Here is a 17,257-nt window from a genome sequence, read left to right as displayed (position 1 = left end):
CTTATAGTCATATTTATACAAAGAAAGGGACTAAATCAAAAGGACCATATAAAAAAAAATTCCCATATGATATTAATTATATCACTATGAACACGTCACACATCACCCTAAAGCCAGACTAAACCCTTCTGAAATATTTAACGATGAATTAAAAAACGAAACTCGTCAGCAACACTAGGATCAGGATTAAAAAATTATACGCAAGACGTGCGTTTAACCTATAAAAGACTTAGCAGTAACGTTGGAATCAATAAGAAATAATTCATGCGGGTTTAAATTTATACGAACTGTACCACGGGATAAACATTTAACTTCGAGCGACAGTAAGAGGTAAAATATCAGCATAAAGGGAAAACCCGTGTTAAAATTTTTGGAAACAAAAACTAAGTTTTTTAAGGATGTATTCTTCTGACTTTTCAGTCTCGTTCAGTCTCGTTGAAATTTCGTTCTTGAATTATTCCCAAAACATGTGATTCAAGTGGAAAATATCAATGAATTTTTAAAATATAATAATCAAACATAACTCTGTGAAAAAATTGTGTATTTACAATGAATGGTTTTTGAGTAATCCAGCTTTCAAATTTTACGACCAATCGAGTCAGTATTTTTAGCCAAAATTTTGAGAAAAGGGATAGGGATACAACAAATAATTTTACAAGAATCATGTACATCCCATACCATTTTGGTCTTTTCAAATTTCTTAGATATTTATTTTTTCAATCAGTTATAACAAAAAAGTTGAAATAATATGCATTTTGTTCTTAAAACTGAGAAAAATCACAAAAATACAAAATTGACAGCATGGTAAATTTTACACAAAAAAGCGTCAAAATATGTTAAAACTTTCTTATATTAACACCTACCTATAGTTTTTTTAAGTAAAATTTATTCAGATTGGTCCACTTCATCTTTATAGTAAGTATGAAAAAAAGTTTAATTGAGGAACTGTGATTTTTTTCACGATAATAGCCCAAAAATAGGTAAAAATCGATGAAAAATGGGAAAATCATCAAAATTGAGCATTTTCAAAGGGCCGTAGCAAAAAAAGAAGTGCACCACCATATGATTTTTTCTTCACCAATTATTTTGTTACAGTCTTATAAACCCAAAAATCAGGTTAGGAAAAAAAGTTTAATTCTAGACATTTTGGGCTCCTCAGAGGTGTACATCCTTAACAGTAGATTTATAATTATGACAATACTATTTCATAGCCATTATTGTGATTATGAATGAGTAAAAAAATGAGATTGTTGTTAATGTAAGATTTTTGTACACACGCTAGACTTTATAAGTATCAACAACTGACATGGAACAAAATTGCATGAGTTCTGAACAAAACTTGAACTCATCATAAATTAATAGATTTCTCTACTATTTCACATAAAAAAGATAACTTAACATAGAAACACATTTAATTCTGTTACATATATTTGTACGTTACCAAGTTATTTTCGATCTTTTGTCGTAACGTAGAATGCAACCGTCGAGATAAGTGTGAAGAGCAAACTTTTCGGTCTATCTGGTAATTAAACAAAAACATGCAATTTTCTAGTCAGCTAAATCGCAAAAATAGCTACCCATAGATATATTAATTCATTAAGAACAATTTAAGAAGTGTCACACTGTGTTATCTTAAGGATAAACTAAAAGCTTTAAAAAATAATGTGTTTCATGCCTTGTTTCAACAGACATCATAATGGTTATAATACACTCAACTTGTTTAGGTTTTTCTTCATTCTAGATATAGCTTTTCTGTTTGATATAGCATAAGTTGATAAAAAAATACAAATCAAGCGTAAGAAACCTTATAGAACTACAAGCGAGACTGGGTGCGTCAGGAGCACACGACTGTTTTTGAAATTTAAAATTGAGAATGGAAATTGGGAATGTGTCAAAGACACAACAAGCCGACCAAAGAGCAGATAACAGCTATTAAAAGTATTCCAATGGGTCTGAAATGCATAAAGAAACCCCCGCACCAAGTGTTCAGCTGGCCTCTCAATACAAATGTGTACTAGTTCATTTACAATTTATAATTCATATTATAAACTCCAAAACATGTAAATTAACTAACATTAAGAAACATACAAGACCAACTAAGGCCAGAGGCTCCTGACTTTCGTTGAAGATTAAACATGTTTTGTGAGATCTCAATCCTCCCCCTATACCTCTATCCAATGTAGAATAAAGAAACACTCGTTAATACACACAGTAAACAAGTTGAAAAGTCCAAGTATCCAATAAAGATACAGGAGAGTAACGTTTTTATAGTAATATGTAAATTCTATACAATGGTACAGAGGGTATGTTACTACTGCGAAATTGTCGATTCACAATTGAAAAGTTCAAATCATTACTTTTGTCATAGATTATAGTTTGAAGGCATCCATATACGTCAATATCAAAGGAAATACTTATTGTTGATTCATAATAATTAGTTAGATACCAATTTTTGTGGATTTCGTGGGGACAGGTGAACCACGTATTCAAATGCTCATGCAATAACACATTTTCAATAGGCTATGCATACAGAGATTGACAAAACCACGAAAACTGATAACCACGAAAATAAATGAATCCACAGTAGACATGATGCAGACTTTCTACTTTTTGTACATAAATTAGGCCGTTATTTTTATCGTTTGAATTGTTTTACCTTGTCTTTTCGGTGCCTTTTGTAGTTGACTATTCGGTATGGGCTTTGTTCATTGTTAAAGGCCGTACAGTGACCTATAGTTGTTAATATCACTATCATTTGGTCTCTTGTAGCGAGTTGTCTCGTTGCCAATCATACCACATCATCTTTTTCATATTTCTACTTTTGGTTATATCCTTAATCTAAATTTAATTGCAAGCACTCACTAAAATGTGGTTTATTGGTGACTGGACATCATTAATCTAAGATGAGTTAAAGAATACAATAAATCGGCCATTTTGGATCAATCAAATATTATTATTATTATTATTTACAATATTTATATAGCGCATTATCTAATTAAAAATTACTCTAAGCGCTTAACATAAAACAATCAATGCAGTTAAAAAAAGGTGTCTATCGTCAAATCGACAGATTGTTTGATTGAAATCTTTCAAACGCTATTTAGTGTGCTTGTTTTACATACTAAAGTACATCACCATAATAACTCCACATGCCATCGTTTTATTGTAGAAAGAATGTTACTTAGAATTTTAGAAAAATGTTTGTCGAACATTTTGACGAACCGGCGATATTAATAACGGAGGTGAGAAGGATATTAAAATAGTAAATTTATTACTTCTATAACACACCTGCTACAACAGCGACCGGTGATTGACTCAATGTACAATGTACGCCTTATGTTAAGCCTTGATTTTTAAAAGTAGTACTGTGATTTGATAAAATCTTTCTGCTCATAATAAGGTGACTAGATTTCAAAATCTTTCTGTTTGAACCCGTCCTTGTTTTCTCTCTACAACCTTACACTTATTGAAGATATATTTGTAAAATTGAGAAAGGAAATGGGGAATGTGTCAAAGCGACAACAACTTGACCATAAAGCAGTCAACAGCCGAAGGCCACCAATGGATTTTCAATGTAGCGAGAAACTCCCGCAACCGTAGGCGTTCTTCAACGGGACCCTTAAATTAGGTATACTAGTTCAGTGATAATGGACGTCATACTAAACTCCGAATTATACACAAGAAACTAAAATTAAAAATCATACAAGACTAACAAAGACCAGAGGCTCCTGACTTGGGACAGGTGCAAAATTGCGTCGGGGTTAAACATGTTTGTAGGATCTCCCCCCTCCCCCTATACCTCTAGCCAATGTAGAAAAGTAAACGCATAACAATACGCACATTAAAATTCAGTTCAAGAGAAGTCCTTGTCCGATGTCAGAAGATGTAACAAAAGAAAATAAACAAAATGACAATAATACATAAAAACAACAGACTACTAGCAGTTAACTGACATGCCAGCTCCAGACCTCAATTAAACTGATTGAAAGATTATGTTTTTATCATATGACTATCAGGCACAATCCCTCCCGTTAGGGGTTTAGTATCATACTATAATAAAATGTATGAGAAGAACATCAAAATCAAAATGATTACTTCATCCCATTGGTCAGCGGAGGATGAATTCCTGAACGACCTACTCTAATGCTGACAAATCAGTAACCGATAATTTAAAACGTCACGAACGGAAGTGTCAATAAATATTGTGAATACAGTGCTCAAGATCTACGTATTTCTTCAAGGTAAAAAAACTGTCAAAAAGCAGATGATATTGTAACGCCTCTGGTATAGCATTACGTCGCTCATATTTAAATGTGTGTGTGTGTTTACTTGCTTAACACTAGAACCTTGGTAGCAGGCCTTTTATAATCTTTCACTGGTAATCGTGGAACATGCAATGGTAACTTGCAAACCTTGGTAGCTGGACTGAGTAATCTAAGACACTGGTTTCTTATTCATTTCAAGACAAAATATAACAAAAACAGTTATAAGTTTATCAATGACTATTTAATCAGTCGTAAATCAATATATATATGTTATAAATAAATATCCCAAAGCAAAAGCGGTTCAGAGCCCCCCTTGGATGTTAATCGTCGTGCGTAAACATGGGAAAGTGGTTTTACTATTTATAGTATTGTAGTAAATAATATAGGTCACTTGTCAGGTCGTAAATATCATAAAAATCGGGGTTAGCATTAACCTGGTAATGGTTCACAAGTGGTATAGGCTCTGGTAATAATGGTATATCTATAAAAATGGTCAAGGTAATGTGATCTAAGCTGTCCAGAATCGTCTGCTACAACCGTTTATATAGTCCGGAAGTCTGCGGACACAGAAAGTGTGTCCGTTACTATAACGATAAGTGTGTCCGTAAAATTAACGTAGCGAATGGTTGTAATTCTAAATATACATAATACCGGGTTCTGGAAACTAGGTTATCTCTGTCCATTCCGATTGGTCCTTAAAACCGGAAGTTCCCACGGCAATAATATGGAACATGGCGCAAAAACAAATAGAAATACACAACTGTCGAGGAAAAAGGGGAGATATGGGCTTATCAAGAATAACCCTTAGTGGGAAACGTACCCTGGTTACAATATAGACCCTTAACGTGATTGAATAAAACAGGTGAGCAAAAGAGACAAGCGATATACAGGTCAAACTAAAGCTGGGATCATGTCAAAGTACCCCCCTGGTCAAATAGTGAGAACGAACCCTGTCCTATCAATATTTCCCATAAACAATAATATAATACATACAATACAATACGGCCGCGATACCTGAAATATAAAGTGTTCATAGGCATAGTCCTTCCGTTCATAATATAACAGTGCAGCTCAGAGTAACGGAACACGAAAATGAAAGTGAAAGTAGAAATGAACTCTCTGAGCAACACAAGAAAAGAATGAAACATGATACATATAAACCTATCATCCTTTACTCCTACCCTTAGGCATAACACTACCCCCCACCCAGGGTTAAAAAGGGTTCGTCCTCGAACTAAAAATAAGGACACCTACCTAATAAATACCTACTTATCAATCTACTAAAAAAAATAAAACCGGATCTTCTCTGTGTGGTTGCTGGATCTGTCGACATGGTAAATTTATCACAATAATCATCATTAGTTCTATAGTGTCGATCTCTGGTACTGAGATCAAACATTTGTACTATAATTCTGGTGTCAATAATATGGTGTTAAACATGGTATAACGTTGTATCTCTGGAATTGAGATACTCTGTATACTAGTATATATCTTGTTTCAATGTAAAGTGCTTGCTCTACTTGGTATAAACTTCCTGGTACAGTTGGTTCAAATAAATAAGTGGATAAATAAATGGTACTTTCAATTGTGCATGTCACCCGTCACAAAGACACGTCAGTGAATCACAACAATACCATATGAAAAATATTCCACAGACCTTCCATCCGTCACACAGACACGTCGATGAGTCACCGGGAACACTGGTAAACTAAAATTGGTAACACAAATACTGCATGGTATTCCACAGACATTCCACCCGTCACTTAGACACGTCGGTGAGTCACCGGGACAATACCAAATAAAAATATTCCACAGACCTTCCATCCGTCACACAGACACGTCGATGAGTCACTGGGAACACTGGTAAAACAAAATATATAACAAAAAACTGCATGGTATTCCACAGACATTCCACCCGTCACTTAGACACGTCGGTGAGTCACCGGGACAATACCAAATAAAAATATTCCATTGACATCTCATCCGTCACTCAGACACGTCGATGAGTCAATCAGAATATTTCTGTATACTAGTAAATAATACTGTAGTCAATAAAAGGTCCAACCATACAACTCTGTTTATCATACAATGGTCTATAAAAAAGGTTATTCATTGGTAACATGAATGCATACATAACACCACCTCAGCAGTTTCAACTGATAGAACAATAAATATTTAACGAGGTGCAACTCTTTATAAAAATACTGAAATATTTAACGAACTCATTTTCCGGTATCAAAAATTACTACTAGTATTACTGGTACAAAACTCACTTTCAGGTATCGAAAATGACTATTACTGGTAAAAATCTCATTTTCATAACAAATATATATATAAAAAAAAAAACATGTTCACATGCTAACATTCATGGTATCTGAATGTAACAAACATTAACCATTAAGTTCTCTTAGGACAGTCTCTAATGGTGTGTCCTTTCTCATTACAGAAATAACAGGTCTGGTTTGCCTTAGCATTTATACAAACTGCCGTTTCAAATTTTGATTGCTGTCTAAACTTTTTCTCTCTAGCCCTAAAAGTTTCACATTTCAGAGCACAGTACAACGCTCCGTCAATTGTTTCTACATTGCTTTATACAATAGCCAATTCTAAATCATGATCATTTATTGCTTTTCTAAATGCCCTATAAGTTAAATAGTCTCTGGTATGGAGACTCGCTAATGGGTAAGCCATTCTGACTAGCCTTTTTATATTATCCGCCAGTTCCTGCAATGGTTGACCTGGTTTTCTAACACAAGCATCAATTTGTGACATATATACATCTGACAGGTTTTCAGGAGCAAACCTTTTGGTTAACAGTTTAACTAAATAACAATATGTTGGGATATTATCTATCTCAATATCAGCTAAAGTTGACAAAGCAGCACCATTCATACATGTAATAAGCTTTAAAACTTTTATATCTTCAGACCAATTATTTAATTTTGCAACAGCCTCAAAATGTAACTTGTACTCAAGCCAGTTAGTGGACCCATCAAAGATGGATGGTTTGGTATACCCAATAGTCTCGATGCATACTGGTTCTCGGTTAGACAACTGGTTTGATTCACTACTCCCACATACTTTATTGGTAACATTAGAACTTGTATTCTCACATGAACAATCATTGGTAACTTTTGGTATTTTATCTAAAACACTCATACACAAATTTGCCACCTGGTCTTCTATTTTCGATATACTACTTAAAAGTGATTCAGAAAGATTTTCAAGCTTTTTTACTTTTTCATTATTTATCTTTAACTGTGTTTCAAATCTATTAAAACGGTCCCCTAGGGTATTCAAATTTCTACTGAACTGGTTCACTATATTTGTATAGACCTCAACCTTCTTATTCATGGTATTTACTACATCATCTGGCCTTGATGCACAAGATTTATCACTAACTGGGGTAGATGCACGACTGTCAGGAACAAAATTTTCTGAAGGACTAACGCAACTACTCATGTTAATTATTTAAATTAAATCTGTTGTACAAGTAAGTCAAAAAATTTCATAAAGGTGTGGTTTTATACGTATCCCACCGCTGCCACCAAATGTAACGCCTCTGGTATAGCATTACGTCGCTCATATTTAAATGTGTGTGTGTGTTTACTTGCTTAACACTAGAACCTTGGTAGCAGGCCTTTTATAACCTTTCACTGGTAATCGTGGAACATGCAATGGTAACTTGCAAACCTTGGTAGCTGGACTGAGTAATCTAAGACACTGGTTTCTTATTCATTTCAAGACAAAATATAACAAAAACAGTTATAAGTTTATCAATGACTATTTAATCAGTCGTAAATCAATATATATATGTTATAAATAAATATCCCAAAGCAAAAACGGTTCAGAGCCCCCCTTGGATGTTAATCGTCGTGCGTAAACATGGGAAAGTGGTTTTACTATTTATAGTATTGTAGTAAATAATATAGGTCACTTGTCAGGTCGTAAATATCATAAAAATCGGGGTTAGCATTAACCTGGTAATGGTTCACAAGTGGTATAGGCTCTGGTAATAATGGTATATCTATAAAAATGGTCAAGGTAATGTGATCTAAGCTGTCCAGAATCGTCTGCTACAACCGTTTATATAGTCCGGAAGTCTGCGGACACAGAAAGTGTGTCCGTTACTATAACGATAAGTGTGTCCGTAAAATTAACGTAGCGATTGGTTGTAATTCTAAATATACATAATACCGGGTTCTGGAAACTAGGTTATCTCTGTCCATTCCGATTGGTCCTTAAAACCGGAAGTTCCCACGGCAACAATATGGAACATGGCGCAAAAACAAATAGAAATACACAACTGTCGAGGAAAAAGGGGAGATATGGGCTTATCAAGAATAACCCTTAGTGGGAAACGTACCCTGGTTACAATATAGACCCTTAACGTGATTGAATAAAACAGGTGAGCAAAAGAGACAAGCGATATACAGGTCAAACTAAAGCTGGGATCATGTCAAAGTACCCCCCTGGTCAAACAGTGAGAACGAACCCTGTCCTATCAATATTTCCCATAAACAATAATATAATACATACAATACAATACGGCCGCGATACCTGAAATATAAAGTGTTCATAGGCATAGTCCTTCCGTTCATAATATAACAGTGCAGCTCAGAGTAACGGAACACGAAAATGAAAGTGAAAGTAGAAATGAACTCTCTGAGAAACACAAGAAAAGAATGAAACATGATACATATAAACCTATCATCCTTAACTCCTACCCTTAGGCATAACAATATGTTGTAGATATCATCCTAATACAGTCGTCTCGCTGTGCTTGATTTTGATTCACAACAAAACAGCTTGATTGGGTTGACCGTTGTCTCGTTGGAAATCATCCCACATCTCCTTATCTGTTATTTTAAGTAGTAAATAATAGTAGCATAGTCCATGTCAAAAATGTTTGAAGAAATGAATATTTTAGTTAGTAGTTTGTTCAACAAAAACGGATGGGACAAGCAATGAATATTATGAGTACTAGTAACTTGAACAAAAGGTAAATTTAAAGTATGTACTAGGTAAATTTACAGAGACCTAGATATGATGATGCAGACTAAAAATATTTGTTTAAATATATTTAAAAAAAAATAAACATGCACTATTTCAACTCAGAGGTTTCATTCGTCCAAGTGGGTCTTCTTTGTGATAAACAAACTTATATTATGGATTACCACTGCCTTAGTGTATGTTTTAATGTACCAGATATGTGTCGAACATCAGTCAAAGTAAAACACTATACAATGGGAAAAGACCAATTAAGAATGTATCTTTCCTAATCATCAAAAGTACATAGGAACACAGTGTTAGGTACTGTAGCATTTGATACCGGATGTCTAAGTCATTATTTATTTCTTGTTATCCCCACTTTAAAAGGAAATACCTTACACTTTATTGCTAGAATCCGTGTAAATAAACAATCATTTAAACATAAAAGCTCTATAATTTTGAAGTAATAATTTCCAGTTTCAAAAATGGGTTCGTCATTTCAAATATTGATATTTCAAAGTTATGACGAGGAGTCGTTTATAAAATTTTGACAAACAAATAGAATCTTGCCGCTAGAATACTACACGATAGTGTATTGATGATTTTTGTTTTAAGAATGTACGTAGGTGAGGTTTAGGAAATTTTGTCAAATGTTCGGACTTCTTTGGTTTTTTCCATAGGATACAGGGTAAACTATTGTGCTCTAAAACACCATGTTTTCTTTTCAAATAAGAACTCAATAGCCCAGAAATGTCATTTATCAAAATTTAAGCAGATTCTAGATTTCTTCTCGTTCAAATATAAGGTAAAAGGCCAAAACTGCATTTCCCGCAATTATTTAAACTTTAAGTTAAATTCCTCGAAAAGAAGCTCCTTTACCTATCAATATTTGAAACTTATTTTGTTTTTAACAACTGCTCTTCTGATTTAAAGTCTCAGTTATAAAATCTAGATTTTTTTTAATTTTCCTAAATACATAAAAAAGGATAACAGGAATTACCAAAACATTAAACAGTTAAACAGACCATACCACCTTCCAATAACATGCTTTGGAAATTATACACAAAGGGAATACATGTCTTGCACATCTAAGGAAGAAAATGGTGGATTAAACCTGGTTTTATAGCTTTCTAATCCTGTTACTTTTATGACAGCCACTTAGAATTGAAGATGTCTTTTTTGTATTTATGGCTGTTTTCCATAGTTTCATAAGACATCAAAGGGACAATAAAAATTTGGAAAAGGCTGAATAAATAATATATGAAACCTTATATAATACTGAGCTCGTTTGTCAACAAGTTGTCCATCAATATTGTCATATGTTCCACGAAACTAGCTGCAGTCTTTTTGGTACGTACCAGACATTAAGTCCTAACATGTCAAAGAAGAGAAAATATATACAAAACAAAATACAAGCAATCATAAAATAAGAACTTAGAGAGCGACACGAAAAGCACATAGTTAAACAAGACAATTGTCAAACATATAAATTTAATTTCATCTGTGTGTACTTTAATTTTTTTAACGCCATTTTCCCCCAAGTTGGAGCTGTCTTTTTAACTTTTATTTTCATCTCATTGTTATTAATAATGAATTTATATTGTGTCATAGATCAAATTTACTTGTTCAGTGTATTTATACATGTTTTTGTTTATATTTCTTTTTGGTTGAGCCAGTTCAATTGATATTTTAAAGTGTGTTATTAAATGCTGTAATGTTACATTACTGTTTCATGTGAGAGTGACGGTTGGCGCCTGTTGAAACATTTAGACCCGCTGCATTTGTTTGCAACTGTTCTAAGTCAGGAGCCTGTTGTTCAGAGGTTATATTGATGCTTGATATTAAAAGCAATTTAAGAAGTATAAGACATGTTTTAAATCTGAAGTAAGCAAAGAAAAATACAAGCACATCATTTTTTTTGGTGTTTTAAAGTTAAAAGTGAGAAGCCACACTTTTGACTGAAATGTACTTGTAAACTCAAGTTACGTTTGTATCATGGAAAATGTAATTGTAAACTAAATAAAACATACGTTTGTGGTGGTCATTTTTTAATTATAGAAATGATAAAAAGGGTATATTCTTATAACCGTACGATACCTCTTTTATAAGTTATATATTCTACCGTCTGCTACTATTGTTTTTATCAAGTTGTTGGATTTCGATCATTGGTAGATTGATTGATGCCTATTTACCGTATAGAGGGAAAACTGCAAAAAGAGTTAAGGACAAAAAAACAATTCAATGTAATATGAATATGAAGGCAAATTCTACACAACTAACATAAACAAGGCAAGTTAACTCTTAGTATATAAGAGAAGAGATGATACCAGAGGGACACACATTAGTACTCATACGTCGACAATAAAGTGACAACGCCATTGCTAAAAAAAAAAGGAAAATACCAACAGACAAACAATCAAACACAAATCAAATAACCTAAAAATTAAAAGCGCAAAAATACTAAACTTCATCAAATGGTAAAATAGTAAAGCTTGAAATACATCAAACGAATGGACAACCAATGTCATATTCCTGACTTGGTATGGGCATTTTCTTATGTAGAAAATTGAAGATTGAACCTGGTTTATAGGTAGCTAAACCTCTCACTTTTATGACAGTCGCAGACAATTCCATTATATTGACAACGATGTGTGAACAAATAAACAGACATAAAAGGTGAACATGGGGGTACAGCAGTCAATATTGAGTAAATAACTTTATGAAAACAAACAAATATGTAAACAAGCATTTAACATGACACAATAACACAATGACAAATGCCCGTAAACAACGCAAACCTCTCATTTAAGCATACACAGAGATTATTTTAGAGAGGCATTGTTTACTTTCGGTCGATTAACAAAACATTTACAGATTTTTTTCCGAATTTCAAAATTTATATTATATATCTTTAACAGTAGGGTTAGAAATAGTAGACATTTCACCCTGTTAGTAGCAACATTGGTAACATTATCACTGAGTGAATTCTCTGAACGTTAAATTCAATAGTGGACAACTTCTTGTTGATACCCACAAGCAGTAAATATATTACAATCGTGTGAACAGAAGTTAATCAAATATCCGCACTGTAGTTGTTCAATGGTGTTCAGTGGACCTAATGTAGAACTTTTTTTTGTCTATTTATAAAATTAACGGGAATGACACTGGATTTACACGATAGGAACACAAACGGAAATTCACAATACACAACATTTTTTTTTGACAAATGTAGTTTTATTGTCGAGCCTGCAACTTTTGTTGCAGAAGGCTCGACATAGGGATAGTGATCCGGCGGCGGCGGCGGCGTTAGCTAACTTCTTAAAAGCTTTATATTTTAGAAGGTAGAAGACCTGGATGCTTCATACTTTGTATATAGATGTTTCATGTTACGAACTTTCCGTCAGTCACATGTCCAATGTTCTTGACCTCATTTTCATGGTTCAGTGACTACTTGAAAAAAAAGTTAAGATTTTTTGTAGTGTTCAATTCTCTCTTATTATAAGTAATTGGATAACTATATTTGGTATGTGCGTACCTTGCAAGGTCCTCATGCCCGTCAGACAGTTTTCACTTGACCGCGAGGTCTAGTATATTAGGTGTATGGAAGGACTGTAAGGTTTACATGTCCAACTGGCAGGTGTCATCTGACCTTGACCTCATTTTCATGGTTCAGTGGTTATAGTTAAGTTTTTGTGTTTTGGTCTGTTTTTCTTATACTATATGTAATAGGTCTACTATATTTGGTGTATGGAATGATTGTAAGCTGTACAGGTCTAGCTGACAGGTGTCATCTGACCTTGACCTCATTTTCATGCATGGTTCAGTGGTCAAAGTTAAGTTTTTGAGTTTTGGTCTATTTTTCTAATACTTTATGCATTAGTCAACTATATTTGGTGTATGGAAATATTTTATGATCTATATGTCTGTTACGCAGGTTTTAGTTGACCTTGACCTCATTTTCACGGTCCATTGCTAAGTGTTAAGTGTTTGTGTTTTGGTCTGTTTTTCTTAATTTATAAGCAATAAGTTAACTATAATGTTGTATTGAAGAATTAGCTGTACATATCTGCCTGGCATGGTTCATCTGACCTTGACCTCATTTTCATGGTTAATTGATCAATGTTTCGTTTTCTTTGGTTAGAATGTTGAGTTTATGTGACAGTTGTAATAAAGCTTTATATTTAAGTCTATCAACATAATATCAATGATTAGTAAAGAAGGCGAGACATTTCAGCGTGTGCACTCTTGTTAATTAAAAAAGCAAATAGCTTTTTGAAAAAAAGTATTTCAACATGGTCAAAATACGACTGCTTTTACGTCTGCTTTTTAGACAAAAAAGAATTATATTTAACAACGACTGGTATTTATATTGCGTGTTTTGCGATACTGTCGTTCATCGATACATATTATTTCTAAGGAAATATGACCCGTTAGGTACAAAGGTTAATTACCACTTGCATGTTATTATTACAGTAACAGTTGGTAGTAATTTCTGACTGGAACAAAGCATCGTGAAGTTGTTTGTAAGTTTCGATATACCTTTTAGTCATTGATTTAGCTTTTTTTGTATTTTAGCAAGCTTTAATTTTTATTGAATTAATAATGTCGTTCAGAAAAAATATAGACAAACGTTCTCCACAGGAATGCATTTTTCAACACTAAGTTATACTACCTTGTAGCTCAAGATGGTAAAATGAGTGATATAAAAAAAGAAGATGGTGTATGATTTCTAATGAGACAACTGTCCACAAGAGGCCAAAATGACACAAACATTAACAACTATAAGTCACCATACGGCCTTCAACAATGAGCAAAGCCTATACCCCTTAATCAACAATAAAAGGCCCCGGTATTACAATGTAAAACAATTCAAACGAGAAAACTAACGACCTTATTTAAATGAAAAAAGAAAGAAAAACAAATACTTCGTACTTTATTTGGCCTTTCTAACTTTTTTGGATTCGAGCGTCACTGATGAGTCTTTTGTAGACGAAACGCTTGTCTGGCGTATATACAAAATTTAGTCCTGGTATCTATGATGAGTTTATATGTAACACATAAACAAACGACAACAACTGAATTACAGGCTCCTGACTTGGGACAGGCACATACATAAATAAGGTGGCGGGGTTTAACATGTTAGAGGGATCCCAACCTTCCCCCTTACCAGGGACAGTGGTATAACAGTACAACATAAGAACACACTATAAAAATCAGTTGAAATGTATATATTGATAGTTGCTTCCATTGCTTTTATTCATGCTCTATTATTATAAATCTTTTGATTCATTTGTTTACCAGTCAGTCTAAAAGATCACATTCAATTTTCAACTGAACAGATCACACGGTTGGGAATCCTACACTCTGTACAATAGTTCACCAGTGTTAAATTAACTAACATTTGTTCAAAGACTATTAACAAGATTTGTGTCTTATATATTACGTTTTATAGTTTTTCATCACTGGCAAGAATATTTCTAACATTTGTAGTTAAATACCGTTTTTTTTTAGATAACTTCCACTTTATAACTTATTTAACGGTTGGTGTTGTGGAAACAACGCAATACATCCTCAGTGTTTGCGTAAATAAAATAGGATTATGATTTGTTCATTTATTTTGTTTATTGTGTACTTATTTTATACAGAAAATTATAACTGAGGTTTAATAATCATAACTAGTATTTCCTTAATTTTATGTCATTAGCATGAACAAGCGCAAACTATTCTAATCTATTGAGATACTTCTGTTATTATTGTTGAAATATGTTCTTGTTCACAGCAGAAAGACTTTGAGAGGAAACTATACGCCTGTTCTTTCTAGCAGTCTTTATTTTTTGTCATCAATGCTCTTCACCTTTTAACTTATTTGGCTATTTAACAGCTTTGATATGATCGTCACTGTGTCTTGTGTAGACGAAACGTGAGTCTGGTGTATTAAATTGTAATCCTGGTACCAATGATAACTATTCAAAGATTTTTTTTACTTTAGTAGTTGATTATTGCTTTCGTAATTAAACAATATATATCCACTACATGGATTTATAATACCTCATTGCAAATTATGAGTTCGTTGGATTTCTGAAGTGACATAGTATATAAACCCTAACTAATATAAAATTGAGAAAGGAATGACTCTTTAATAATTAGCGTTACCGCCCTATATTTTTGTCATATCGACAATAGATCTCCTCAATACATTTGCATCAACAACACAAAGATAAAGGATAAAATGTAAGACACAAATTAATCCAGCTGTTAACATTTTCTCCCATACCGTATACCAAAGGAAATATTTCTCTATCACTTTAAAACGAAATAATATAAGGCATTATTTGATTTTTTAAAATTTATAAATGAAAATAAATGATTGTAAAAAGTAACGTGTATGTGTTAAAGTATCTAGAATTTATCATATATACAGATAAGTAAAATTAAATGAGAGAAGATTGCCAAGGATCCCTTTTTGAAAAATGAATCATCCACCTAGGGGTAGTAAGAGCCTAATAATGTAGTACAATTTTAACCGTGTTTTTACAATTAGTTTCAAAAATATATCCACATAATATTAGACGTATCTAACAGTGTTATACTTTAATTTCAACATAGTAATTTATATTATACTGACACAAAATATGTGCATTTACTACAATTAACATGATAGGCTAACACTTTTTTATCATATTTTTATAAATCGATATTCTTATACAATAAACCATAAAATTTATTAACCATGTCTCAAGTTAATACTGTAGTTACTGTCTAAATTTTTATTATCCCCGACTTCAGTTTTGTTTTGTAATATTTAATTAATATTCATGTTTGTTATATTAAATTAATTTTAACGCAATTCATGTGTTTGTTCGAACCGCTGTCCTCAGTGTTTATATTAAGAAAAAGGAGACTGAAATTAAAAATGTTTTAAAATGCATTACATTTCATTAATAGTAATTATCATAAGATAACAATTTAGAATTTTTATAAGTATTATTATGAAGATTATTAAGACTTTTTATGTTAAAAAAATAAATTTATCCAGCTTTTAACGTTTTCTCCCATACCGTATACCAAAAGAAATATTTCTCTATCACTTTAAAACGAAAGAATATAAGGCATTATTTGATTTTTTTAATTTAAAAATGAAAATAAATGATTGTAAAAAGTAACGTGTATGTGTTTAAGTATCTAGAATTTATCATATATACAGATAAGCCAAATTAAATGAGAGAAGATTTCTAAGGATCCCTGTTTGAAAAATGAACCATGTATCTAGGGGTAGTAGGAGGCTAATAATGTGGTACAATTTTAACCGTGGAATAACAATTAGTTTCAAAAATATATCCACATAATATTAGACGTATCTAACAGTGTTATACTTTAATTTCAACATAGTAATTTATATTATACTGCCACAAAATATGTGCATTTACTACAATTAACATGATAGGCTAACACTTTTTATCATATTTTTATAAATCGATATTCTTATACAATAAACCATAAAATTTATTAACCATGTCTCAAGTTAATACTGTAGTTACTGTCTAAATTTTTTTATTATCCCCGACTTCAGTTTTGTTTTGTAATATTTAATTAATATTCATGTTTGTTATATTTAATTAATTTTAACGCAATTCATGTGTTTGTTCGAACCGCTGTCCTCAGTGTTTATAATAAGAAAACTAAAAACGAGACTGAAATTAAAAATGTTTTAAAATGCATCAAATTTCACTAATAGTAATTAATATAAGATAACAATTTAGAATTTTTATAAGTATTATTATGAAGATGGTTAAGACTTTGTATGTTAAAAAAATAAATCAAACCATAAAAATATAGCATCGTTTTAAATATAATCAATTAACACATTATTTGTTCATAGTTACAACTAATAAACATGACCAAAAACAATTGTTTAATATTCTATTTTAAATGAGTTTAATCTGGAGTGTCACGGTTTTATACGTATCATAGTTCAAAAACAAATATCGTGCATTTTCCAC

The 17,257-nt window shown here is 32.4% G+C and overlaps 1 protein-coding gene across 1 annotated transcript in view; it reads left to right on the top strand.

Moving 5' to 3' along the window:
* The first annotated feature begins 13,723 nt into the window (after nucleotides 1-13,723).
* LOC139527323 (IgGFc-binding protein-like) overlaps nucleotides 13,724-17,257 on the top strand; it is a 30,124-nt gene continuing 26,590 nt past the window's right edge. The window contains exon 1 of the mRNA XM_071322688.1: nucleotides 13,724-13,780. The gene's annotated coding sequence lies outside the window, so the exon portion shown is untranslated. The remainder of the gene's footprint in view (nucleotides 13,781-17,257) is intronic.

This window comes from Mytilus edulis, chromosome 6 (genome assembly GCF_963676685.1).
Source record: "Mytilus edulis chromosome 6, xbMytEdul2.2, whole genome shotgun sequence".
Lineage (NCBI taxonomy): Eukaryota > Metazoa > Mollusca > Bivalvia > Mytilida > Mytilidae > Mytilus > Mytilus edulis.
This window is presented reverse-complemented; position numbering and strand designations above follow the sequence as displayed.